Source organism: Physeter macrocephalus, chromosome 16 (assembly GCF_002837175.3).
Source record: "Physeter macrocephalus isolate SW-GA chromosome 16, ASM283717v5, whole genome shotgun sequence".
NCBI classification, from domain to species: domain Eukaryota; kingdom Metazoa; phylum Chordata; class Mammalia; order Artiodactyla; family Physeteridae; genus Physeter; species Physeter macrocephalus.
In genome coordinates this window covers 26,556,462-26,583,427 of record NC_041229.1, presented here as the reverse complement: position 1 = coordinate 26,583,427, position 26,966 = coordinate 26,556,462, and the positions used below count along the sequence as shown (strand labels likewise).

Genomic DNA, 26,966 nt, shown 5'->3' with positions numbered 1-26,966 from the left:
GGCCCGCGTACCGCAAAAAAAAAAAAAAAAAAAAAAAAAAAAGAATATCCCAGTAATTCCTCACCTCACAAGGCATACTTCTTAAGTCACCTGTAAAATTATGTTTATAAAATTACATGCTTTTCCTCCTTTTCTAATAACTATAAAATCATATATCTTCCCAGGGGTATGATGTAATATGAAACAGAAGGAGTAGGGCTTTAGAAGAGGATAGACTTGAGTTCCAGTGCTGGCTCAGTAATAGACTTGTGATATATCTGAGGCAAGTAACTTCTGATCTTTGATTTTCATTTTCTTCATTTGTAAAATAAGGATAAACTTTACCTATCTAGTTGTGTTGTTGAGAAGATTAAAAATAATAAATAATTTAGCATTTACTATGTGCTAAATAAATAATAGTATTTATTTTCTATTAGAAAGTTAACATAAAAGCCAAAGAAATCATTTAAATGACATTAATCAAAATGTTTACATTTAAAAGGTGGTAGGGGGAGGGACAGCAGAAGTAGTTCTCTAATAATTCCTAGGGCTTAAGAGAAAAGCTGAACATAAGAGCTATCATTGCAAAGTAGTTTTATATGGAGTATCAGGATCAATGAAAAGAAGAGAGACAACTGGTGGAGACTTGAGCCAGCCTCCTCTTTCTGATTCCATGATGATAGAAAGGAATACTTAAAGGGACTAGCCAGGAAGTATTTATACTACACAAAGGGTAGTATAACAGAGCAGGTAACCAGCATGATCTACACTAGATAGACATGAGTTAGTGCGGTGCAAAGGATCAAAGCATCTTCTCAACAACACAATGAGGCCAGGGTGTTACTCCTGGTCTATTTCTCAAGTCTAGCAATGGGCTAGAGCATCAATAATCTGTAACAGCAATATAGGGTCTCTCCATGGCCTGCCTCGAAGAATCACAGAATTGGTTGAAAGACTCAGTCCTTATCACTTACACACCCACTGGAACTACTCTGAATTCTCATCCATTTAAAGATATGTATTTAAATCCTTCTTTATTAGAGGAAGTTGGATACTGAAGATGGAAAAATAAATTTATCTCCTATAAGCTTAGATTCTTCTGGGTTTTTAAAAGTTCCCTCAAAGTTTAGGATTATAGGTGTTGACAAGGATATTTGATCCACATGGGACAATCTACAGCAGAAATTACTACCCTGACTTCCAAGCCATCTAATCAGGGAGAGATAAAGGAAATGATTTGGGTAGATACTGAATACTTGTTTCATAATACTTTCATTCTGTATGTGATTGATTATGTATGTGCGTGTATACATAAAATTTTTTTCTACATTTTTTTTTTTTTTTGCGGTACGCGGGCCTCTCACTGTTGTGGCCTCTCCCATTGCAGACCACAGGCTCTGGACGTGCAGGCTCAGCGGCCATGGCTCACAGGCCTAGCCGCTCCACAGCATGTGGGATCTTCCCAGACCGGGGCACGAACCCGTGTTCCCTGCATTGGCAGGCGGACTCTCAACCACTGTACCACCAGGGAAGCCCCTCTACAACTTAATTTTAAAATGCATTTTTATTGGACATTTAAGGGTATCTCTACTTTCCAATTCTTTAATGTGGTCATAATTACCACTGGAAACTACCAAAATTTAAGTAGTATCATGTTGGTTCCCCCCCCATAACTCTATTATTTTTCTATTTCTCATCTAGATGAACGGCCGCTACACTTCCCAAGCTAGACACTTGGAAGCCGTCTTTCACCAACCATATACATCCATTTTAAAACCACTTCTCTCCATCCCTACTGCCATTCTTTTAGTTTAAGCTCTCATCATTCTCACTTGAATTGCCCCAACAGCCTCAACACTGATCTTTCTTATTCTATAAACTTTTATTTAAAATCTTCTGGGTTTCAAACCTGTGCATACATTTGGGAATATAAAGATAAATGAGGCACAGAGTCCCTGCTCTTACAGGTTTATAGGCTAGTGTGGAAAGAAATAAGTAAACTGTATAAGGGTCATAATAGAGATATGAGCAGTGCTATGGAAGCAGAGAGGAAGGACAACATTCAGACTTGCTTTCAGGGGTGGAAAGGACAAAAGAGAGAGGGGAAGAGGATTGAGGAAGCCATCCTGATGAGTACAGTACTTGAGCTGTTAAAAAAAAAAAAAAGAAGGAAAATGGTTACCAAAGGAGAGAAAGACATTTCCAACTTCCCAAGCTAGACACTTGGAAGCCGTCTTTCACCAACCATATACATCCATTTTAAAACCACTTCTCTCCATCCCTACTGCCATTCTTTTAGTTTAAGCTCTCATCATTCTCACTTGAATTGCCCCAACAGCCTCAACACTGATCTTTCTTATTCTATAAACTTTTATTTAAAATCTTCTGGGTTTCAAACCTGTGCATACATTTGGGAATATAAAGATAAATGAGGCACAGAGTCCCTGCTCTTACAGGTTTATAGGCTAGTGTGGAAAGAAATAAGTAAACTGTATAAGGGTCATAATAGAGATATGAGCAGTGCTATGGAAGCAGAGAGGAAGGACAACATTCAGACTTGCTTTCAGGGGTGGAAAGGACAAAAGAGAGAGGGGAAGAGGATTGAGGAAGCCATCCTGATGAGTACAGTACTTGAGCTGTTAAAAAAAAAAAAAAAGAAGGAAAATGGTTACCAAAGGTGAGAAAGACATTTCCAAGAGAAAAAATTAAGTTATAAATGCAAAGGCATGGATAAGAGTTATTATGGCCCCTTTGGAGAAATACAAAGTTGAGGACAGGGGATAGGGTAAAAAAAGCTTAAGTAGTAAATAGGGAATGGCTCATGCAAAGTCTTACACACCATGCAAGGGGGCCTGGGTTTCATTCTATAGGTAATGAGGAATATTTAGAAAACTTTTAAGGAGTGGCATTATACCACTGGATTTACATTTTACAAAGATCATTCTGCTAAGAATATAGCAGTGAGTAACAAAGATGTGGCTCCTATTCTCATGGAGCTTACTATCTAATGGGACAGATATGCATGTTCACTGGCATTGGTAATGAGAATATCAATTTTTAAAAATCCAAACACTTTTTCTTAATGAAAAAAAAATTTAATTTTGTTAAGCCACTGAGATGTAGCTATTACAACAAATAGGATTATCTTAATTGATGAATATTAATTTTAATCCCAGCAACTCAATAAACACATTTATTAATCTAAATATTTATCTGTTGATTCTCTACTGTTTTCTGCACAAAAAATTACATCATTTGTAAATATCAAGGTTGCTTTTCTTTCCTATATTTTACCAATTTTATTTCTCTTTTTGTACTACAGTAGTAGCTAAGACCTCCTGTACAACGTTGAATAAAAGCAACATGGTTTGCAATATGTTTAAATATCACTGTATGTGTATATATAATTTATACCTAATTATTTATACCAAGTTATAATACATATATAAATAATTTGGAACTTGGATTAAGTCAGTTACTGAGGCTCATAGTTCACAGATAAGAAGTGAAACCAATGATATATGTATATTGTAATTTTTATTTCTCTAACTAGTAATGTAAGTAAAATGGCTTTATTTGAAATTTTCAAGTATCAACTAATACATCAGCATTACACACAGGTATTCACTTTTGTAAAGTGGTTAAAAGTTAAAGCCCTTCATGTTTACTCTATGTAGAATGGTCAAGCAGAGAAGCTGAAATGTCCTATTTTGTCAATTAGGCTTGAGTGAATTTCTACATGGAGACTTTACTTAATCAATGATTATAAGCACAATCAAAGAGAAAGGGCACTGGAAAATATATGAAAGGGAAAGAGGGAACTGATCCACAAGATAACTAAAGCCATTGAAATTAATAAAAATCAATCAAGGAAAATAAGTAGAATTAGTAGAGAAGAGGGCCAAGGATGGAACACCAAGGATAACTAATCTTAAGGGATAGACAATTTAAGTTGAAGAATTATTTATGCAGCATCTGCTACATACCAGGTGATGGTTTACACAAACTGAAAATATAATGGAAAATACAATCTGTAGTATATACAGGTGAAAAAGTTCTACAGCTGAGAAAAAACTCACAAAAAACAGGAAGAGAAATGCAAGAAAATTAGGAAAGATGGTGGAAGACAAAGGAAGAGAATTTCAAGAATGAAGTAGTTCCCATAATATCAGAAGCTGACAGAGATTAGGTAAGGTAAGGACTGAAGTCACTGATGATTTGAGGGTGGGGTGGGGAGAGGCCAGATTACAGTGATTTTAAGAGGGAATAACGAACAAATTTTGTATGAATTTTTCTTTTAAGTTCAGTGAGGTTGGGACTAGAGGAGCAATTCTAAGAAATATTGTTTTGCTTTAGATGGGAGAAATTTGAGCATGTTAATACACTGACAAAAAAGGGGAGATATGGAGGGAAATTTTTGATAATGATTACAACAATCTAAATTAAGCACTTAACATCCCCATCAAAGAGAATCATTTTGGACCTTTAAAGCAACAAATCAGAGAACAATACTATATGGCAAAACTTTCATTTCTGTTAACAGGTAAACATTGATAAGCAAATGAATGGTTAGAGACTCAATTTTCATAGTTTATTTGTGATATAACAAACCTGAAAATATTAGAATTTATAATAGGTAATTTATACAGCTATTTCATTCAATGCTCATAATCCTTTAAGATTAGTATTAATAATGACTTTTTCAAAATGGGAAATTGAAGCTGAGATTAAACAATAAGGTGTAAGACACAAAACTAACAGAAACATGCTTGTTTCACTCAAAGTCCATGCTCTTTTCAATACTATTCTGACCCTGGATCTTAATATCAAATGAAAGCTCAGAAAGTAATTTTAGTGCTCAAAAGATCCAACCATAAATGTACTGGTCAAAACTTACCATGACAATTTAAGATCATTCTGAATAAGAAAGACATATATGACAAAAATAAGAGCTAACATTCATAGAGCCAGTACCATGTGTCAGGTACTGGGCCATGGGTCTCACACAGCATTTAATTTAATTCTTATAAATATTACTCCTATAAAAAATGAGACCTCTGCTTTAGTAAAGTATAGTAGACATACTTTTCCCTGTTTCTCGTGCTAAGCACAACTAAAAACCCTGGACATATATAAAAATATATATCACAAACATACAGAGCCTGTGAGAAGTGGAGAGAAACAGGCAGGCTGGCTAGTGAACTTCAGACCCAAGGAACAAGACAGTGATGAGTTCCTTGGGTTTTATTTTTGCCTAATATATCATAGATAGTGAAGAAGCTGACAACACTGAACACCAATGGGCACACAAATAAAGAGATCCAAGAAAAACATGATCTCTTTAGGCAAAGGACCAGGAAAAAGAGCAACCTAGCAAGACAGAAAAGTTTTGGCAAACACCACAAAAAAACTGGGGCTCTATCCCACCAATGTCAGCAAAAGTGGAATGGAAAGCCAAGAATTCCACCCTTGCCAGACTGTAATGAGGTGCCTCAGCTCTCCTCCTCCCATTCCCCCAAAGGAATGGTGTCGGAGAAGGCTGAGTGGGGAGTCAGGACATTAATCATTTCTGGGTGGTAACAAGTGGGCACCAACAACCCCCCCCCCCAATCAGTGGCAATCATGTGGCATGTGGGGAGCCTGAACTTCTACCCCCACCTGGTGGTAACATGGCATTCCACCCCCTCCTGGCTGGAGTAGAGTCAGAGGCCGAGTAAAGAATCAGGACTTCCACTACCGATTAGCAGCAACAAGGCCATCCCCAATGATGTCACTGGAGACCACGTGAGGAGCAATAACAAGGTGCCTTTTGTTATCAGAGGATAATCTGAGGCTGAGATTGGTATCAGAGGATGCAGAGAGGGGAGCCTAAACTTCTAATTCTGTCTAGCAGTAGAAAGGAGCCCTTCCTCTCCTAGGTATCAACAGAGGTATAGTGGAAAGTCTGGACTTCCATCTCAACCTGGCAGCAATGAGGTGGTAACCTAAACCAACAAGAGCAGTGTCAAAAAAGACCCACTAAAATACAAGATTTAAATAAGATCTAGAGTCTTACATAATACTCAATAAAACCAAGAACCAGGAATATATCAAATTAAATAAGAAAAAACAATCAACAGACATCAACAGTGAGATGACACTGATGTCAGAATTATGTGCCAAGAATTTTAAGGCAGCCATCATAGAAAAACCTCAGTGAGCAATTACAAAGTATATATTATATACATGCACATATATATATTACATAGTTGTCCCTTGGTAACCACAGGGGATTGGTTCCAGGACACGCCTCCCCATCCAATACCAAACTCCTCAGATGCTTAACTCCCTTATATTAAATGGCTGGCATAGCACGCTCAGTCCTCTGAATGTGCAGATGTGGAACGTACAGATATGGAGGGCTGAATGTATACGTGTATATATGTAAATGATGCAATTCCTAGAACAACCTCTAAAGCATCTATACAAACAGATACACCCAGAATCATTATAGCAGAATGAAAACGGAAAATGGAATCCTAAAAAAGGTTCAAGTAACCCAAAGGAGGCAGAAAAAAGAAAAAAGAGAAATTAAAAACAGAATAAACAGAAAACAAACAACCAAAAAGCAAACTTACGTACTAACATATTCAATAACTGTACTAAATGTAAATGGTAAACACACACACACACACACACACACACACACAAGCAAACTTACGTACTAACATATTCAATAACTGTACTAAATGTAAATGGTAAACACACACACACACACACACACACACACACCAATGAAAAGACAGAGATCAGCAGAATAGATTAAAAATTAATAATAATAACCCCAACTTTATACTTCTTAAAAGTAACTCGCTTCAAACAGAATGATATAAGTAGGTTGGAAGTCAAAAGATAGAGAAAGATATACTATATAAGCATGAATTAAAAGAAAACAGGTGTGGTTATATTAATATCAGGTAAAGTAGACATCAACAAGGAAAAGTATCAGGAACAAAGAGATATATCACATAATGTCAATCCAGCAAGAAGACATAGCAAACCTAAATGTGTACATATCGAACAAAAGAGGTGCAGTAATGGGAAGCAAAAACTGATAGACCTGAAAAGAAAAACAGACAAATGCATTTATTATAGCTATAATGCTAGAGACCTGAATGTCCTTCTCTCTAAAATTAATAGAACAAGAACACAATAAATCAGCAATGATACACAAGAACTCAATAACACCAGCAACCAACAGAATCTAATCAACAGAATACACATGATTTTCAAGTGCCTATGAAACATATAGCAAAGGTGACGATATCCTGACCTACCCTTAAATGATTTAAAAGAATTGAAGGCACACAGATTATGTTATGTGGCCACAATGAAATGAGACTAGAAATCAATTAAGAAAAAGGTTAACACTAAAATCTGAGGGGGTGGAGTCAATATGGCAAAATAGGAGGACACAGAGTTCACGTCTCCTTACAACTAGGGCACCTACCAGGCACTTGTGAGGGGCAACGGACACTGAAGGGGATGGGAAGAACCCCCAAGAAACCAGGTAGGATGTGGCGTGGGGGAGGAGAAATGGAGGCGGGATGGGATGGATGCCCCTGAGGGGCAGCTGGGGGAGGGGAGGGGTTCCCACACCTAGAGTGCCCACCCACAGGGAGGGGAGCAACGAGGATGCAGAGAGACCCTTGGGAGATTGGAGGATCAGAAAGGAACAAAGCCAGTGTTTCCCCTGCCCACCTGGGCCATATGGAGCCTGCTGAGGTCTTGGACCTGATCCTCTGCATACCAAGGCCACCACTGGCTGCGCTGAGCCCAAACCCTGCCCCTGCACTCTAATCACGCTCTGAGGCCCCCTCCAGCCGTGTTGTCCTTTCTGGCTGTGCAGGTCCTGAGTCTAGAGCCAGCCCCCGCCCTAAACCCCACCACCATCTAAGGTCTGCGGCCCAAGCCAAGGTTTTTTCCAGCCCCTTTTTCTTTTCTTCATTTTTTTCGTTCTTTTTTTTTTAAACGTTGTGGTTCTGTTTTACCTTGTGGTGGTATCATTTATATCTTTATATTTTCTAATAAGTCTTTTATTTTTCTAATTTTATCTTTTACTCTTTGTGATTGTTCTCCTTTTGGTTTGTTCCCTGCCTCTTTTTTTTTTTTTTTCTGTTTTGGTTCTGTTTTACCTTGTTGTTGTTGTTTCACTTATAATTCTAGTTTTTCCAGTATATTTTTTATTTTTCTACTTTCACTTTATTTTTTATTTCTCGATGTCATACTCCTTCTTCTTTCTTTTTTTTGCCATGCCACACAGCTTGCAGAATCTTGGTTCCCAGGCTGGGGGTCAGGCCTGAGCTGCTGAGGTGGGGGTAACAAGTCCAAACCGCTGGACTAACAGAGAACCTCAGACACCAGGAAATATTAATCAGAGTGAGGTGTCCCAGAGATCCTCATCTCGGCACCAAGACCCCACTCTACCCAACAGCCTGCAAACTCCAGTGCTGGAAACCTCAGGCCAAACAACCAGTAAGACAGGAACAAAGCCCCACCCATTTAAAAAAATGAGTTGACAAAAAAATATGTTACAGATGAAGGACCAAAGTAAAAACCTACAACACCAAATAAATGAAGAGAAAATAGGCAACCTACCTGAAAAGGAATTCAGAGTAATGATACTAATAAAGATGAAACAAAATCTCAGAAATAGAATGAAGGCATAGATTGAGAAAATACAAGAAATGTTTTAAAAGGACCTAGAAGAACTAAAGAACAAAAAACTGTGATGAACAACACAATAACTGAAGCAAAAAATACACGAGAAGGAATCAATAGCAGAATAACTGAGAAAGAAGAACAAATAATGAGCTGGAAGATAGAATGGTGGAAATAACTGCTGAGGAGCAGAATAAAGAAAAAAGAATGAAAAGAATTGAGGACAGTGTCAGAGACCTCTGGAACAACATTAAACACACAACATTCGAATTATAGGGGTTACAGAAGAAAAAGAGAAAGAGTCTGAGAAAATATTTGAAGAGATTATAGTTGAAAATTTCCCTAACATGGGAAAGGAAATAGCCACCAAAGTGCAGAAACTGCAGAGAGTCCCATACAAGATAAACCCTAGGAGAAACCACCAAGACACATATTAATCAAACTAACAAAAATTAAACACAAAGAAAAAATATTAAAAGCAGCAAGGGAAAAACAACAAATAACATACAATGGAATCCCCATAAGGTTAACAGCTGATCTTTCAGCAGAAACTCTGCAGGCCAGAAGGGAGGGGCAGGATATATTTAAAGTAATAAAAGAGAAAAACCTACAACAAAGATTACTCTAACCATCAAGGATTTCATTCGGATTTGATGGAGAAATCAAAAGCTTTAGAGATAAGCAAAAGATAAGAGAATTCAGCACCATCAAATCAGCTTTACAACAAACGCTAAAAGAACTTCTCTAGGCAGGAAACACAAGAGAAGAAGAAAAGGACCTACAAAAACAAACCCAAAACAATAAAGAAAAGGTAATAGGAACATATATCTATAATGACCTTGAATGAAAATGGATTAAATGTTCCAACCAAAAGACACAGACTGGCTCAATGGATACAAAAATAAGACCTGTATATATGCTGTCTATAAGAGACCCACTTCAGACCTAGGGACACATACAAATGGAAACTGACGGGATGGAAAAAAGGTATTCCATGCAAATGGAAATCAAAAGAAAGCCAAAGGAGCAATACTCATATAGACAAAATAGGCTTAAAAATAAAGAATGTTCCAAGAAAAAAGAAAGGACACTATGTAATGATCAAGGGATCAATCCAAGAAGAAGATGGAACAATTATAAATGTTTATGCACCCAACATAGGAGCACCTCAATACATAACGCAAATACTAACAGCCAAAAAAGGGGAAATCGACAGTAACGCAATAACAGTGGGAGACCTCAACACTCCACTTACACCAATGGACAGATCAATCAGACAGAAAATAAGGAAACACAAGCTTTAAATGACACAATAGACCAGATAGATTTAATTGATACTTATAGGACATTCCAGGTGAAAGCAACAGAATACACTTTCTTCTCAAGTGCACATGGAACATTTTCCAGGATAGATCACATTTTGGGTCACAAATCAAGCCTTGGAAAATTTAAGAAAATTGAAATCGTATCAAGCATCTTTTCTGACAACAATACTATGAGATTAGAAATCAATTATAGGAAACCAACTGTAAAAAACACAAACTCATGGAGGCCAAACACTGCACTGCTAAATAACCAAGAGATCACTGAAGAAATCAAAGAAGAAATTAAAAAATACCTAGAAACAAATGATAATGAAAGCATGATGACCCAAAACCTATGGGATGCAGCAAAAGCAGTTCTAAGAGGGAAGTTTATAGTTTATAGCAATTCAATTTCACCTCAAAAAACAAGAAAAATCTCAAATAAACAATCTAACCTTACACGTAAAGCAACTAGAGAAAGAAGAAGAAAGAAAACCCAAAGTTAGTAGAAGGAAAGAAATCATAAAGATGAGAGCAGAAATAAAAGAAATACAAACGAAAAAAACAATAGCAAAGATCAATAAAACTAAAAGTTGGTGCTTTGAGAAGATGAACAAAATTGATAAACCTTTAACCAGACTCATCAAGAAAAAAAGAGGACTCAAATCAATAAAATTGAAAAAGGAGAAGTTACAACTGACACCACAGAAATACAAAGGATGATACGAGACTACTATAAGCAACTATATGCCAATAAAATGGACAATCTGGAAGAAATGGACAAATTCTTGGAAAAGTACAACTTTCTAAGACTGAACCAGGAAGAAATAGAAAATATGACCAGACCAATCACAAGTAATGAAATTGAAACTGTGATTAAAAATCTTCCAACAAACAAAAGTCCAGGACCAGATGGCTTCACAGGCGAATTCTACCTAATATTTAGAGAACAGCTAACACCAATCCTTCTCAAACTCTTCCAAAAGATTTCAGAGTGAGGAACACTCTCAAACTTGTTCTACAAGGCCACCATCACCCTAACACCAAAACCAAAGATATCACACACACACACAAATTACAGGCCAATATCACTGATAAACATAGATGCAAAAATCTTGAACAAATAAATACTAGCAAGCAGAATTCAACAGCACATTAAAAGGATCATACACCAGGATCAAGTGGGATTTATCCCAGGGATGCAAAGATTCTTCAATATACACATATCAATCAATGTGATACACCATATTAACAAATTGAAGAATAAAAAACATATGATCATTTGGATAGATACAGAAAAAGCTTTTGACAAAATTCAACACCCATTTATGATAAAAAATTTCCAGAAAGTGGGCATAGAGGGAGGCTACCTCAACATAATAAAAGCCAAATATGACAAACTCACAGTCAACATCACTCTCAATGGTGAAAAACTGAAAGCATTTCCTCTAAGATCAGGAACAAGACAAGGTTGCCCACTTTTGCCACACTTACTCAACACAGTTTTGGAAGTCCTAGCCATGGCAATCGGAGAATAAAAAGAAATAAAAGAAATCAAAATTGGGAAAGAAGTAAAACTGTCACCGGTTGCATATGACATGATACTATACATAGGAAATCCTAAAGATGCCACCAGAAAACTACTAGAACTCATCAATGAATTTGGTAAAGTTGCAGGATACAAAATTAATGTACAGAAATCTCTTGCATTCCTACATACTAACAACAAACGATCAGAAAGAGAAATTAAAGAAACAATCCCATTTACCACTGCAACAAAAAGAATAGTATACCTAGGAATAAACCTACCTAAGGAGGCAAAAGATCTGCACTCAAAAAACTATAAAACACTGATGAAAGCAATCAAAGATGACAAAAACAGATGGAGAGATATACTATGTTCTTGGATTGGAAGAATCAATATTGTGAAAATGACTATACTACCCAAAGCAATCTACAGAATCAATGCAATCCCTATCAATTACCAATGGCATTTTTCACAGAATTAGAGCAAAAAATTTTACGATTTGTATGGAAACACAAAAGACTCCAAATAGCCAAAGCAATCTCGAGAAAGAAAAGTGGAGCTGGAGGACATCAGACTATACTAAAAGCAACAGTAATCAAGACAGTATGGCACTGGCACAAAAACAGAAATATACATCAAAGGTACAGGACAGAAATCCCAGAGATGAACCCACACACCTATGGTCACCTAATCTATGACAAAGGAGGCAAGAATATACAATGGAGAAAGACAATCTGTTCAATAAGTGGTGCTGGGGAAACTGTACAGCTACGTGTAAAAGAATGAAAGTAGAACACTCCCTAACACCATACACAAAAATAAACTCAAAATGTATTAAAGACTTAAAGGTAAGACTAGACAGTATAAAACTCTTAGAGGAAAACATAGGAAAAACACTCTTTGACCTAAATCACAGCAAGATCTTTTCTGACCCACCTCCTGGAGTAATGAAAATAATAACAAAAATAAACAAATGGGACCTAATGAAACTTAAAAGCTTTCCGCACAGTAAAGGAAACCATCAACAAAATGAAAAGTCAACCCTCAGAATGTCAGAAAATATTTGCAAAGGAAGCAACGGACAAAGGATCAATCTCCAAAAATACAAACAGCTCAATAACAGAAAAACCAACAACCCAATCAATCAATGAGAGAAAGACCTAAATAGACATTTCTCCAAAGAAGACATACAGATGGCCAACAAACACCTGAAAAGCTGCTCCGCATCACTAATTATTAGAGAAATGCAGAACAAAACTACAATGAAGTATCACCTCAGACCGGTCAGAATGGCCATCATCAAAAAATCTACAAACAATAAATGTTGGAGAGGATATGGAGAAAAGGGAACCCTTTTGCACTGCTGGTGGGAATGAAAATTGGTACAGTCACTGTGGAGAACAGTATGGAGGTTCCTCAGAAAACTAAAAATAGAACTACCATATGACCCAGCAATCCCACTACTGGGCATATACCCTGAGAAAACCATAATTCAAAAAGATACATATACCCCAATGGTCACTGCAGCTCTATTTACAATAGCCAGGACATGGAAACAACCTAAATGTTAAATGACAGATGAATGGATAAAGAAGATCTGGTACATACATATATAATGGAATATTACTCAGCCATAAAAAGGAACGAAATTGGGCCATTTGTAGAGATGTGGATGGACCCAGAGTCTGTCATACAGAGTGAAATAAGTCAGAGTAAAACAAATATCATATATTAACGCATATATGTGGAATCTAGAAAAATGGTACACATGAACGTATTTGCAAGGCAGGGATAGAGATGCAGACGTAGAGAATGGAAATGTGGACGGGGGAGAAGGGGAGGGTGGGATGAACTGGGAGATTAGATGTGACATAAAAACACTACGATGTGAAAAATAGATAGCTGGTGGGAACCTGCTGCATACCACAGGGAGCTCAGCCTGGTGTTCTGTGATGACCTAGACAGGTGGGACTGGGGAATTGGGAAGGGGTCCAAGAGGAAGGGGATATATTTATACACACAGCTGATTCACTTTATTGTACAGCAGAAACTAACACAACATTGTAAAGCAATTATACTCCAACCAAAAAAAAATTTAATAAAATAAAAATAAATAAAAATTAAAATCTCCATGCACCTGGAAATGAAGTAACACATTTGTTAACAATTCATGAGGCAAAGAGAAAGTCTCAAAGGAAATTTTTAAAAAATACATTGAATTGAATGAAAATGAAAACACAACATATTTAAATGTGTGGGATGTAGCTAAAACAATGCTGAGAGAAAACTTTATCTCAGGAAATGATTACATTATGAAAGTATAAAGGTCTCAAATCAATCACCTAAGCTCCCGCCTCAAGAAAACTAGAAAAAGAGCAAAATAAATTCAACGTACGCAAGAGAGAGAAAATGATACATAGCAAATTACCTACGAAATTACAATTTTAAAAATGCAGAGAAAATCAATGAAACAGAGCTTATTCTTTGAAAAGTTCAATAAAGTAGACGAACCTCTACCAAGACTGACAAAGAAAGAATAAAAGAGAGAAAACACAAATTATTAATATCAGGAGTGAAACAAGAGAATTATTACAGACCTTGAAAACATCAAAAGGATAAAGGAATACTATAAACAACTCTATACATAACAACTTGATAGTTCAGATGAAATAGACTATTTCCTCAAAAAACACATTACCACAACTCACTCAAGATGAAATATAAAATTTGAATAGTCATGTTACTATTAAATAAATTAAATTTACCAAATGTTTAAAGTATGAATACCAAATCTATACAATTTCATCCACAATATAAAAGAGAAGGGAATACTTCCCAACTAATTTTATTAAGTGAGTTTTACTGTAGCATCCCAAAGACACTACTACAAAAATAAAAAAGACAAATATGTAAAAATTATTTTTAAAATTATCAAAAGTAGTTCAGCAATAAATAAAATAAATTATATACTACAACCATATCCAGGGATGTAAGAGTAGTTCAATATTCAAATATCAATATAATCCACCATTGAAGGATGCTATGAAAGAAAAAATCATATGATCATATCAACACAGTAAAAGCATTTAAAAATCCAACACCTATTAACAAGAAAAATGCTCAGCCAACAATGAATAGAGAAGAGCTTCCTCAACTTGATAAGGAACATCTACAATAAAACCTATTGCTAACATTACACTAAATGGTAAGAGACTGAATACCTTCACTCTAAGATGAGAAAAATGACAAGGATATCCACTCTTACCACACTGCTTTTCATCACAGTACTGGAAGCTCTAGCCAGCACACCAAGGCAAGAAAATCCTATACAAAGCATACATATTGGAAAGAAAGAAAGAAACTGTCTCTATTTATAGGCTATAAAATTGTCTATGAAAAATCCCAGGTAATCCATAAATATAAATATATAGTAAGTTCAACAATGCCACAGGATATAATATTAACATACAAAAATCAATTGTTTTTCTATAAAATAGTCGTGAACACATGGAAACCACAATTTAAACAATAATACACTTACAATAGCGAGGGAGGGAGAGAGAGAAAGAGAGACAGAGAAACTCACAGGTATAAACCTGACAAAACATGTACAGGACTCGTACACTGCAAACTACAAAATGCTGATATAAGAAATAAAAGAAATCTAAATACATGGAGAGATATGCTACATTCATGAATTAGAAAAATCAACATAGTATGTCAATTCTCCCCATATTGATTTTACTAGTTTAATACAATTCCTTTGAAAGTCCCATAAAAAAATTTTTTGATATGTCAATTCTCCCCATATTGATTTTACTAGTTTAATACAATTCCTTTGAAAGTCCCATAAAAAAATTTTTTGAGATAAAGTTTACTCTAAAACATATATGGGGTGACAAGGAAAACAGAATAGCTGACGCAATTTTGAAAAATAATAATAATGTGAGAAGAATCAGTCTACCTGATTTAAAGGTTTACATAGCTACAGTAATCAAGACTGCCTGATACTGGTGAAAAGACTAATACATAGATCTGTGGAACAGAGAATATAACTAAGAAATAGCCCCACTCAAGTAAAGTCAACTGATTTTTGACCAAAGTTCAAAACAATTCAATGAATAGTACTGAAGCAAATGATATTGAAGCAAATGGACATCCACAGGCAAAAAAAAATGAAAAAAGAACCTTGATCTAATCATCACACTTCATAAAAAAATTAACTCAAAATACATCATAAATTTAAATACAAAATTTAAAACTATAAAACTTTTAGAAGGAAGAAATTATAGGAGAAAATCTTTGTGACTAGGAGTTAGTCAATGAGTTCTTAGATATGACAGGAAAAGTATAATCCATAAAATAGAGAAAAAAATTGGTAGGTTGAATTTTCCCAAAACTAAAAACTCTTCCTTTGTGAAAGACCATGTTAAGATAATGGAAAGACAAGATATGGGCTGGGAGAAAATATCTGTAAATGAAATCTGATAAAAGATTCATATCTAAAATATATCAAGAACTCTCAAAACTCAACAGTACAAAAACCCAAACAATCTAATTAAGAAATAGGAAAAGGGCGTGAAGAAATATTTCACCAATAAGAACATACAGATGGCAAATAAGCACATTAAGAGATGTTCAATATCATTAGTCATTAAAGGCATACTTCATTTAATTGCACCTTACAGATACTGTAGTTTTGATGATTTGTGGCAACCCTGTGCTGTCAGATGGCCGTTAGTAGTTTTTAGAAATAAAGTATTTTAAAATTAATGTATGTACATTGTTTTTTTAGACATAGTGCTATTGCATATTTAATAGACAATAGTACAGTATAAACGTAACTTTTATATGCACTGGAAAAACAAAAACTCCATATAACTTGCTGTACTGCAATATTTGCTTTATTGCAGAGGTCTGGACCAAACCCCCTATATCTCCAAGAATTCCACTATGAAAATGTAAAATTAAGTCAACAGGGAACTATTACTATTAGAATTGCTAATATAATATTAAAAATAATAACACCAAAAACTTGAAAGGATTCAAAGACACTGGACCATTCATACATTGCTAGTGGAAAATTATTTGGCAGTTTCTTAAAAAGCTGTTTAGTTTGTGTTTTCAAGACAGTGATCTCATTTGGCCAGGGAACTCAATGTGCAATTCTGCCTGATGCGAGACCCAAACAATGAGCCTTGCTGGCTTTTTAAAAAATATCTTTATTGGAGTATAATTGTTTTACAATGTTGTGTTAGTTTCTGTCATACAACAAAGTGAATCAGCTATAAGTATACATATATTCCCATATCCCCTGCCTCCGGGGCTCCCTCCCATCCTCCCTGTCCTGCCTCTCTAGGTCATCACAAAGCATCAAGCTGATCTCCCTGTGCTATGAAGCAGCTTCCCACTAGCCTTCCATTTTACATTTGGTAGTGTATATATGTCAAAGCTACTATCTCACTTTGTCCCAGCTTCCCCTTCACCCCTCTGTGTCCTCAAGTCCGTTCTCTACATCTGCGTCTTTATTCCTGCCATGTCACTAGGTTCAGAACCGCTTTTTTAGGTTCCACATATGTGCACTAGCATATGGTATTTGCTTCTCTCTTTATGACTTACTTCACTCTGTATGACAGTCTCTAGGTCCACCCACCTCATTACAAATAACTCAATATCATTCCTTTTTATGGCTGAGTAATATTCCATTGTATATATGTACCACATCTTCTTCATCCATTCATCTGTTGATGGACATTTAGGCTGCTTCCATGTCCTGGCTACAGTAAATAATGCTGCAGTGAACACTCTGGTACATGTATCTTTCTGAATGAAGGTTTTCTCAGGGTATATGCCCAGTAGTGGGATTGCTGGGTCATGTGGTAGTTCTGTTTTTTAGCTTTCTAAGGAACCTCCACACTGTTCTCCACAGTGGCTTTATCAATTTACATTCCCACCAACACTGCAAGATGGTTCCCTTTTCTCCACACCCTGTCCAGCATTTACTGTTTGTAGATTTCCTATTGATGCCCATTCTAACCGGTGTGAGGTGATACCTCATTGTAGTTTTGATTTGCATTTCTCTAATAATTAGTGATGTTGAGCAGCTTTTCATGAGTTTGTTGGCCATCTGTATGTCTTCTTTGGAGAAATGTCTACTTAGGTCTTCTGCCCATTTTTGGATTGGGTTGTTTGTTTTCTTGATATTGAGCTGCATGAGCTGCTTGTATATTTTGGAGATTAATCCTTTGTCAGTTGCTGTGTTTGCAAATATTTTCTCCCATTCTGAGGGATGTCTTTTCATTTTGTTTATGGCTTCCTTTGCTGTGAAAAAGCTTTTAAGTTTCATTAGGTCCCATTTGTTTATTTATTTTTTTTACTTTCAATACTCTAGGAGGTGGGTCAAAATAGATCTTGTTGTGATTTATATCAAAGAGTGTTCTGCCTATGCTTTCCTCTAAGAGTTTTATAGTGTCTGGCCTTACATTTAGATCTTTAATCCATTTTGAGTTTATTTTTGTGTATAGTGATAAGAAGTGCTCTAATTCCATTCTTTCACACATAGCTTTCCAGTTTTCCCAGCTTCACTTACTGAAGAGGCTGTCTTTTCTCCATTGTCTGTTCTTGCCTCCTTTGTCAAAGATAAGGTGACCATATGTGTGTGAGTTTATCTCTGGGCTTTCTATCCTGTTCCATTGATCTATACTTGTTCTTGTGCCAGTACCATACTGTCTTGATTACTGTAGCTTTCTAGTATAGTCTGAAGTCAGGTGCCTGATTCCTCCACCTCTGTTTTTCTTTCTCAAGATTGTTTTGTCTATTCAGAGTCTTTTGTGTTTCCATGCAAATTGTAAAATTTTTTGTTCTGGTTTTGTGAAAAATGCCATTGGTAATTTGATAGGGATTGCATTGAATCCGTAGATTGCTTTGGGTAGTACAGTCATTTTCACAATGTTGATTCTTCCAATCTAGGAACATGGTATATCTTTACAACTGTTTGTATCATTTTTGATTTCTTTCATCAGTGTTTTATAGTTTTCTGCATACAGGTCTTTTGCCTCCTTAGGTAGGTTTATTCCTAGGTATACTATTCTTTTTTTTGCAGTGGTAAATGGGAGTGTTTCCTTGACTTCTCTTTCTGAATTTTCGTTTTTAGTGTATAGGAATGCAAGAGATTTCTGTGCATTAATTTTGTATCCTGCTACTTTACCAAATTCATTGATTAGCTCTAGTAGTTTTCTGGTAGCATCTTCAGGATTTCCTATGTATAATATGTCATCTGCAAACAGTGACAGCTTTACTTCTTCTTTTCCAATTTGGATTCCTTTTCTTTCTTTTTCTTCTCTGATTGCCAGGGCTAAAACTTCCAAAACTATGTTGAATAAGGGGTGAGAGTCGGCACCCTTGTCTTGTGCCTGATCGTTGAGGAAATGCTTTCAGTTTTTCACCATTGAGAATGATCTTGGCTGTGAGTTTTGTCATATATGGCTTTTATTATGTTGAGGTAGGTTCCCTCCTTGCCCACGTTCTGGAGAGTTTTAATCGTAAATGGGTGTTGAATTTTGTCAAAAGCTTTTTCTGCATCTATTGAGAGTATCATATGGTTTTTATCCTTCAGTTTGTTAATATGGTGTATCACATTTATTGATTTGCATATACTGAAGAATCCTTCCATTCCTGGGATAAACCCCACTTGATCATGGTGTATGATCCTTTTAATGTGCTGTTGGATTCTGTTTGCTTGTACTTTGATGAGAATTTTTGCATTTATGTTCATTAGTGATATTTGCCTGTAATTTTCTTTTTTTGTGAACATCTTTGTCTGGTTTTGGTATCAGGGTGAGGGTGGCCTCATAGAATGAGTTTGGGAGTGTTCCTCCCTCTGCTACATTTTGGAAGAGTTTGAGAAGGATGGGTGTTAGCTCTACTCTAAATGTCTGAAAGAATTCGCCTGTGAAGCCATCTGCCCCCGGGAATTTTTTTTGTTGGTAGATTTTTAATCACAGTTTCAATTTCAGTGCTTGTGATTGGTCTGTTCATGTTTTCTATTTCTTCCTCGTTCAGTCTTGGAAGGTTGTACCTGTCAAAGAATTTGTCCATTTCTTTGAGGTTGTCCATTTTATTGGCATATAGTTGCTTGTTTGAGTCTCTCATGATCCTCTGTATTTCTGTGGTGTCATTACTTCTCCTTTTTCATTTCTAATTCTGTTGATATGTCTTCTCCCTTTCTTCCTGATGAGTCTGGCTAAAGGTTTATCAATTTTGTTTATTTCTCAAAGAACCAGCTTTTAGTTTTATGGATCTTTGCTATTGTTTCCTTCCTTTTTCATTTATTTCTTACCGGATCTTTACGATTCCTTTCCTTCTGCTCACTTTGGGTTTTTATTCTTCTTTCTCTAATTGCTTCAGGTTTAAGGTTAGGTTGTTTATTTGAGATTTTTCTGGTTTCTTGAGGTAGGATTGTATTGCTATAAACTTCCCTGCTAGAACTGCTTTTGCTGTACCATATAGGTTTTGGGTTGTTGTATTTTCATTGTCATTTGTTCCTAGGTATTTTTTGATTTCCTCTTTGATTTCTTCAGTGATCTCTTGGTTGTTTAGTAGCATATTGTTTAGCCTCCATGTGTTTGTATTTTTTACATTTTTTCCCTTTAATCGATATCTAGTCTCATAGCATTGTGGTCGGAAAAGATCCTTGATACAATTTCAGTTGTCTCAATGCTTGATACAATTTCAATTTTCTCAAATTTACCGAGGTTTGATTTGTGACCCAAGATGTGATCTATCCTGGAGAATGTTCCAGGTGCACTTGAGAAGAAAGTGTATTCTGTTGTTTTTGGATGGAATGTCCTATAAATATCATTTAAGTCCATCTGGTCTAATGTGTCATTTAAAGCTTGTGTTTCCTCATTTATTTTCTGTTTGGATGATCTGTCCATTGGCGTAAGTGGGGTGGTTAAAGTCCCCTACTATTATTGTGTTACTGTCAATTTCCCCTTTTATGGCTGTTAGCATTTGTCTTATGTATTGAGGTGCACCTATGTTAGGTACATAAACGTTTATAATTGTTACATGTTCTACTTGGATTGATCCCTTGATCATTACATAGTGTCCTTCCTTGTCTCTTGTAACAGTATTTTAAAGTCTGTTTGTCTGACATGAGTGTTTTTACTTCAGCTTTCTGTTGATTTCCATTTGCATGGAATATCTTTTTCCATCCCCTTACTTTCAGTCTGTATGTGTCCTTAGGTCTGAAGTGGGTCTCTTGTAGAAAGCATATATACAGGTCTTGGTTTTGTAACCATTCAGCCAGTCTGTGTCTTTTGGTTGGAGCATTTAATCCATTTACATTCAGGGTAATTATAAATATGTATGTTCCTATTAACATTTTAATTGTTTTGGGTTTGTTTTTGTAAGTCCTTTCCTTCTCTGTTTCTTGCCTAGAGAAGTTCCTTTATCAATTGTAAAGCTGGTTTGATGGTGCTGAATTCTCTTTAAGTTTTGCTTCTCTGTAAAGCTTTTGATTTCTCCATCGAATCTGAATGAGATCCTTGATGGGTAGAGTAATCTTGGTTGTAGGTTTTTCCCTTTCATCACTTTAAATATATCTTGCCACTCCCTTCTGGCCTGCAGAGTTTCTACTGAAAGATCAGCTGTTAACCTTAGGGGATTCCATTGTATGTTATTTGATGGTTTTCCCTTGCTGCTTTTAATATGTTTTCTTTGTGTTTAATTTTTGTTAGTTTGATTAATATGTGTCTCGGCATGTTCCTCCTCGGGTTTATCTTGTATGGGACTCTCTGCACTTCCTAGACTTGACTATTTCCTTTCTCATGTTGGGGAACTTTTCAACTATAATCTCTTCAAATATTTCCTCAGACCCTTTCTTTTTTTCATTTTCTTCTGGGACGCCTATAATTCGAATGCTGGTGCACTTAATGTTGTCCCAGACATCTCTGAGACTGTCCTCCATTCTTTTAATTCTTTTTTCTTTATTCTGCTCTGTGGCAGTTATTTCCACCATTCTATCTTCCAGCTGTCTTATCTGCTCTTCTGCCTCATTCTGCTATTGATTCCTTCTAGAGTATTTTTTATTTCAGTTATTGTGTTCTTCATTACTGTTTGTTTGCTCTTTAGTCCTTCTAGGTCCCTGTTAAACATTTCTTGTATTTTCTCTATTCTATTTCCAAGTTTCCGGATATCTTCACTATCATTACTCTGATTTCTTTTTCAGGTATTCTGCCTATTTCCTCTTCATTTATTTGGTCTTGTGGGTTTTTACCTTGCTCTTTTGCCTGTAAGATATTTCTTTCCTCTCATTTTGTTTAATTTACAGTATTTGAAGTCTCCTTTCCCTAGGCTGCAGGGTCATAGTTCCTCTTGCTTCTGTTCTCTGCACCTGTGGTAGGGTTGGTCCATTTTCTAGTGTAGGGTTTATGATGGGAGGGACTGGTGCCTGCGTTCTGGTGGGTGGAGCTGAGTCTTTTCCCTCTGATGAGTAGGGCCGTGTTGGTGTGTTTTGGGGTGTCTGTGAGCTTAGTATGACTTTAGGTCATCTGTGTGCTGATGGGTGGGTTTGTGTTCCTGTCCTGTTTGTTGTTTGGTATGAGGCATCCAGCACTGGGAGCTGCTGGCAGTTGGGTGGAGCTGGGTCTTGGATTCAGCTAGAGGCCTTTGTGGGAGCTCTCGGTGATGAACCTTCCCTGGGGCTGGGAATTCTCTAGTGGTCCAGCATCCTGGAGTCGGTGCTCCCACTCCAGAGCCTCAGGTCCGACTTCTGGTCGAGGGATCAAGACCACGCAAGTGGCTCGTCCCAGCAATAAACTGGATTAAAAAAAAAAACTAAGAAAACCACAGACAAACGGTAGAAAATAAAATTAAAGAAGCAGAAACAGAAACAAGGAAACACACACACACAGAAAAGAAACAAAAACAGAACCAAATGAATCAAACAGCAAGAGAACAACCAGACAAACAAAAGAACCCAAGAATGAAATCAAACAATTAAGAAGAAAGCTGACAAAAACCCAAATCCAAAAATCAAAACCAAAGCAGAGTGCCAACTGAAGAATGAAGCAGAAAAACAATACAAACTGACCAAAACAGTATTTTTTTAAAAAGAGAAAGGGGAAAGACAACAAAACAACAAAAAAGCAATGTAGAAACAGAAATATAAAAAAAAACATAGAAAATATATTAAAGAAAAAAAAAAAAAGACACAGAAAACCCCGAAGAAATGGTAAAAACAAAATCAAAAAAACAAAAACAGAAACAAGGAAAAAAACACGTAAAAGAAACAAAAACAGAGCCAAATCAAACATAAAGCAAGAGAACAATGAAACAAATAGAAGAACTCAAAAATGGAATCAAACAATTAGGATTGAAACTAACAAAAACACATAACCGAAAAACAAAACCAAAGCAGTGTGCTAAGTGAAGAATAAAGCAAGGAAACAGAACCAATAAATATGATTTAAAATAATAATAATAAAATTAAATTTAAAAAAGGGAAACAACCCAGGACAACAGAAAGACAAAGTATAAATGGAAATATTAAAAATATATATTAAAGAAAAAGAGAAAGAAAAAATAAGGAAAAAGAACAAAGAACAGAAAAGTAAAACCAAAAATGTATAAAAATATATATAAAGATATGTTCTAGAACACAGAGATCCCAAAAGACTAAAAAAAAAACAATAAGAAGAAAAGGAAACCAAAAAAAAAGCTAAAACCAACAACAGAATGAATCAAGACATAATAAAATTAATAGTAATAATTATGTTTCCCTGGGGTCTCCAGTGTAAGTGTCTTTGCACACACCGTGAGCCACAGCCCACCTCTGCCTCCCCAAGAGGCTCTCCCCTGCTTCTGGTCTCTGGACCTGCTGTAGGCCCTGTGGGGACCACGTAAACTCTGATCTGGCCCAATTCCTGAGTGTGCTTGCCCCCAGAATCCACAGCTGCCAGCTAGACTGTTTTCATTTGTGGGAACACTCATCGTCTATTCAGATATTCCACAGATACAAGGTCTACATAGCTGATCCTAGGGATTTAATCTGTAGCTTATACAGCCAATAGAAAGATTTTCGATATTCTTCCTTAGTCACCCTGTCCCTGGGGTTCAGCTTTGCTTTTATTCCCACCTCAGCATGTGGTCCACCCACAGGAGTCTGGTCCTGAGGCTGCCTTGGAACTCTTGGGTCTGCCCCTGTGAGGACCGGGTGCAGAGATGGTATGACTGCTTGGATTGCAGGAGCCCCAGCAGGACCAAATGCACAGGAAGCTGGCGGCCAAGGGCACAAGAGATATGGCCCTACTGAGGGCCTCTTCTGGCACCCGGTGTAAGGCACATGGGGGCCAGCCCTGGCCAGGGTTTTTCTGGCACCTGGCAGCAGGCGTGCGATGGCCAGCTCTAAGTGGGCTTTTTTTATTGCTCGGCAGCTGGCAAACAAGAGGCAGCCTTAAGCAAGCTTCTTTTATTGTCCGTTGGCAGGCACCAGCGTATGGGGAGAGAGAGGTTACAATAGTAGTTCCTCCCCCTGCGTATGACTCAGCAATAGCGCCCTGCTTCCATGGCAGTCCAGTCTTCCTCCATAGGCATTCCCTGCTGCAGATTTCCTCTCTCTCGTTCCCTCAGTCCATCTCCCCACAGACAACAGCAGTTCTCACTCTGGGCCTGTTCTCCAATCCCCACACACCAGCTCCCAGCACCCTTGCACACCTGTGAACACAAGTTCCAGTCCGGGGCATGTAGGGCTGAGGTACGGACTGCCTGTGTATTTCTCACTCTCTCCCGTCTGCTGCAGATTGGCTGCTTCACCCTCTTCCAACAGCCTCAAATGCTTCCCTTCCGTCCCAATCAATTTCCCCATTGGAGAGGGGGTTTCCCCAAATTCGGGACTCTCTCCTCTGCTTCAGCTCCCCCACCCCGGGGTTCAGGTCCCATCCGCTTCCTCTCCTCCTCTTTCTCTCTACTTTTTTTCCATCCTACCCAGTTATGCAGGAATCTTTATGGTCGTTTCTGGTGTCCAAGGTCTTCTGCTAGTTTTCAGCCAGTGTTCTGAGAATTATTGCACCTACAGATGTATTCCTGATGCATCCGGTGGAGAGAGATGAACTCCAGGTCCACCTACTCCTCCGCCACCTTAAATCTCCCCCTTGCTGGCTTTGATGCCTGCTTCGCTGCTGCTGCTGGCCCAAGCAAGGAAGCTAATTCCTAGCTCTACCTATTACTGAGCACAATCTCAGCCTCACTTACCTGGGAACCTGGACAGAGCATCCAGGAAACAGAGCAGTTCAGCAGCACTTGAAGAGCAGCAAGCCAGTGACTCTGTTCATCTGCAGAGCCCAGCTAGTGAACCTGTCTGACCAAGGAACTTTGTGCACAGTTTTGCCTGATTCAGGTCCTTGGCCAGCAAGCCATACCAGCTGTGAATGCTGTTACACAGACCCCAAGTTGGGAAGCAAATTGAAAGCCTGGCCTAGGGCTGAATACAGCTTCCATGCCTGCTCAACCAGAAAAACTAATCAGAACACTCAGGACGCTGTGTAGCCCAAGCTACCACCCTGCTTACAACAGCAATGGAGCAGACAGCTGAGCCAACATGGCACCATCAAAGGAAAGTAATAAAGCTCCAAAAACTGACCCTAAAGAAATGCAGATCTCTGAATTGTGTGCAAAGATTTCAGAATAATCCCTTCAAAGAAGTTTAGTGAGATTTACAGACAATTAAACAAAATGAGAAAAACAGTGCATGAGCAAAATAAGAAGTTCGACCAAAAAATAAATGCCATTAAAGAAAACCCAGGAACATAAGCGGCTGGGAGAGAGGATGGCGGAAGAGTAAGATGCGGAGATTACCTTCCTCCTCACAGATACATCAGAAATACATCTACACGTGGAACTTCTCCTATAGAACACCCACTGAACACTGGCAGAAGACCTCAGACCTCCCAAAAGGCAAGAAACACCCCACGTACCTGGGTAGGGCAAAAGAAAAAAGAATAAACAGAGACAAAAGAATAGGGACGGGACCTGCACCAGTGGGAGGGAGCTGTGAAGGAGGAAAGGTTTCCACACACTAGAAGCCCCTTCGCGGGCGGAGACTGCGGGTGGCAGAGGGGGGAAGCTTCAGAGCTGCGGAGGAGAACGCAGCAACAGGGTGCAGAGGGCAAAGCGGAGAGATTCCCGCACAGAGGATCAGTGCTGACCAGCACTCACCAGCCCGAGAGGCTTGTCTGTTCACCCGCCAGGGCGGGCGGGTGTTGGGAGCTGAGCCTCGGGCTTCAGTCGGATCCCAGGGAGAGGTCTGGAGTTGGCAGAGTGAAAACAGCCTGAAGGGGTTAGTGCACCACGGCTAGCCGGGAGGGAGTCCAGAAGAAGTCTGGAGCTGCCGAAGAGGGAAGAGACCTTTTCTTTCCTCTTTGCTTCCTGGTGCGCGAGGAGAGGGGTGTAAGCACGCCGCTTAAAGGAGCTCCAGAAATGGGCGCGGAGCTGCCGAAGAGACAGGAGACTTTTTCCTGCCTCTTTGCTTCCTGGGGTGTGAGGAGAGGGGATTAAGCGCACCGCGTAAAGGAGCTCCAGAAACAGCGCGAACCGTAGCTGACGGCGTGGACACCAGAGACGGCTGTGGGACACTAGGGTTGCTGCTGCCGCCACCAAGAGGCCTGTGTGCGAGCACAGGTCACTCTCCACACCTCCCCTCCCAGGAGCCTGTACAGGCCGCCACTGCTGGGGTCCCGGGATTCCGGGACAGCTTCCCCAGGAGAATGCGCAGCGCGCCTCGTGCTGGTGCAGCATCACGCTGGCCTCTGCTGCCGCAGGCTCACCCCGCATCCGTGACCCTCCCTCCCTCCGGCCTGTGCCAGAGCGCCCGAATCAGCTGCTCCTTTAACCCTGTCCTGTCTGAGCAAAGAGCAGACGCCCTCGGACGACCTAGGTGCAGAGGCGGGGCCAAGTACAAAGCTGAACCCCAGGAACTATGCAAACAAAGAGGAGAGGGGGAGGTCTCTCCCAGCAGCCTCAGAAGCAGTGGATTAAAGCTCCACAATCAACTTGAAGTGCCCTGCATCTGTGCAAAACCTGAATAGACAGCGAAATATCCCAAGTTGAGAAGGTGGACTTTGGGAGCAAGATATATTATTATTTTCCCTCTTTTTTCTTTTTGTGAGTGTGTATGTGTGTGCTGCTGTGTGAGATTTTGTCTGTATAGCTTTGCTTTCACCATTTGTCCTAGGGTTAGACAGACCCGTTTTTTTGTTTTTTTGTTTTTTGTTTTTTGTTTTTTCTTTTTTTTAAATAGAAATTTTTCTTCTTAATAATTATTTTTTTACTTTTTTATTTTTCAGTTTAATAACTATAGTTTATCCTACTTTATTTTGTCTTCTCCCTTTCTTTCTTCCTTTCTTCCTTCCTTTCTTCCTCCCTTCCTCCCTTCTTTCCTCCCTTCCTTCCTTCCT

At 38.1% G+C, this 26,966-nt stretch overlaps 1 protein-coding gene across 2 annotated transcripts in view; it reads right to left on the bottom strand.

Moving 5' to 3' along the window:
• The window catches only part of KBTBD3 (kelch repeat and BTB domain containing 3), a 55,997-nt gene that overhangs the window by 9,258 nt on the left and 19,773 nt on the right, over window positions 1-26,966 (bottom strand). The gene's annotated exons all lie outside the window — the stretch shown is intronic.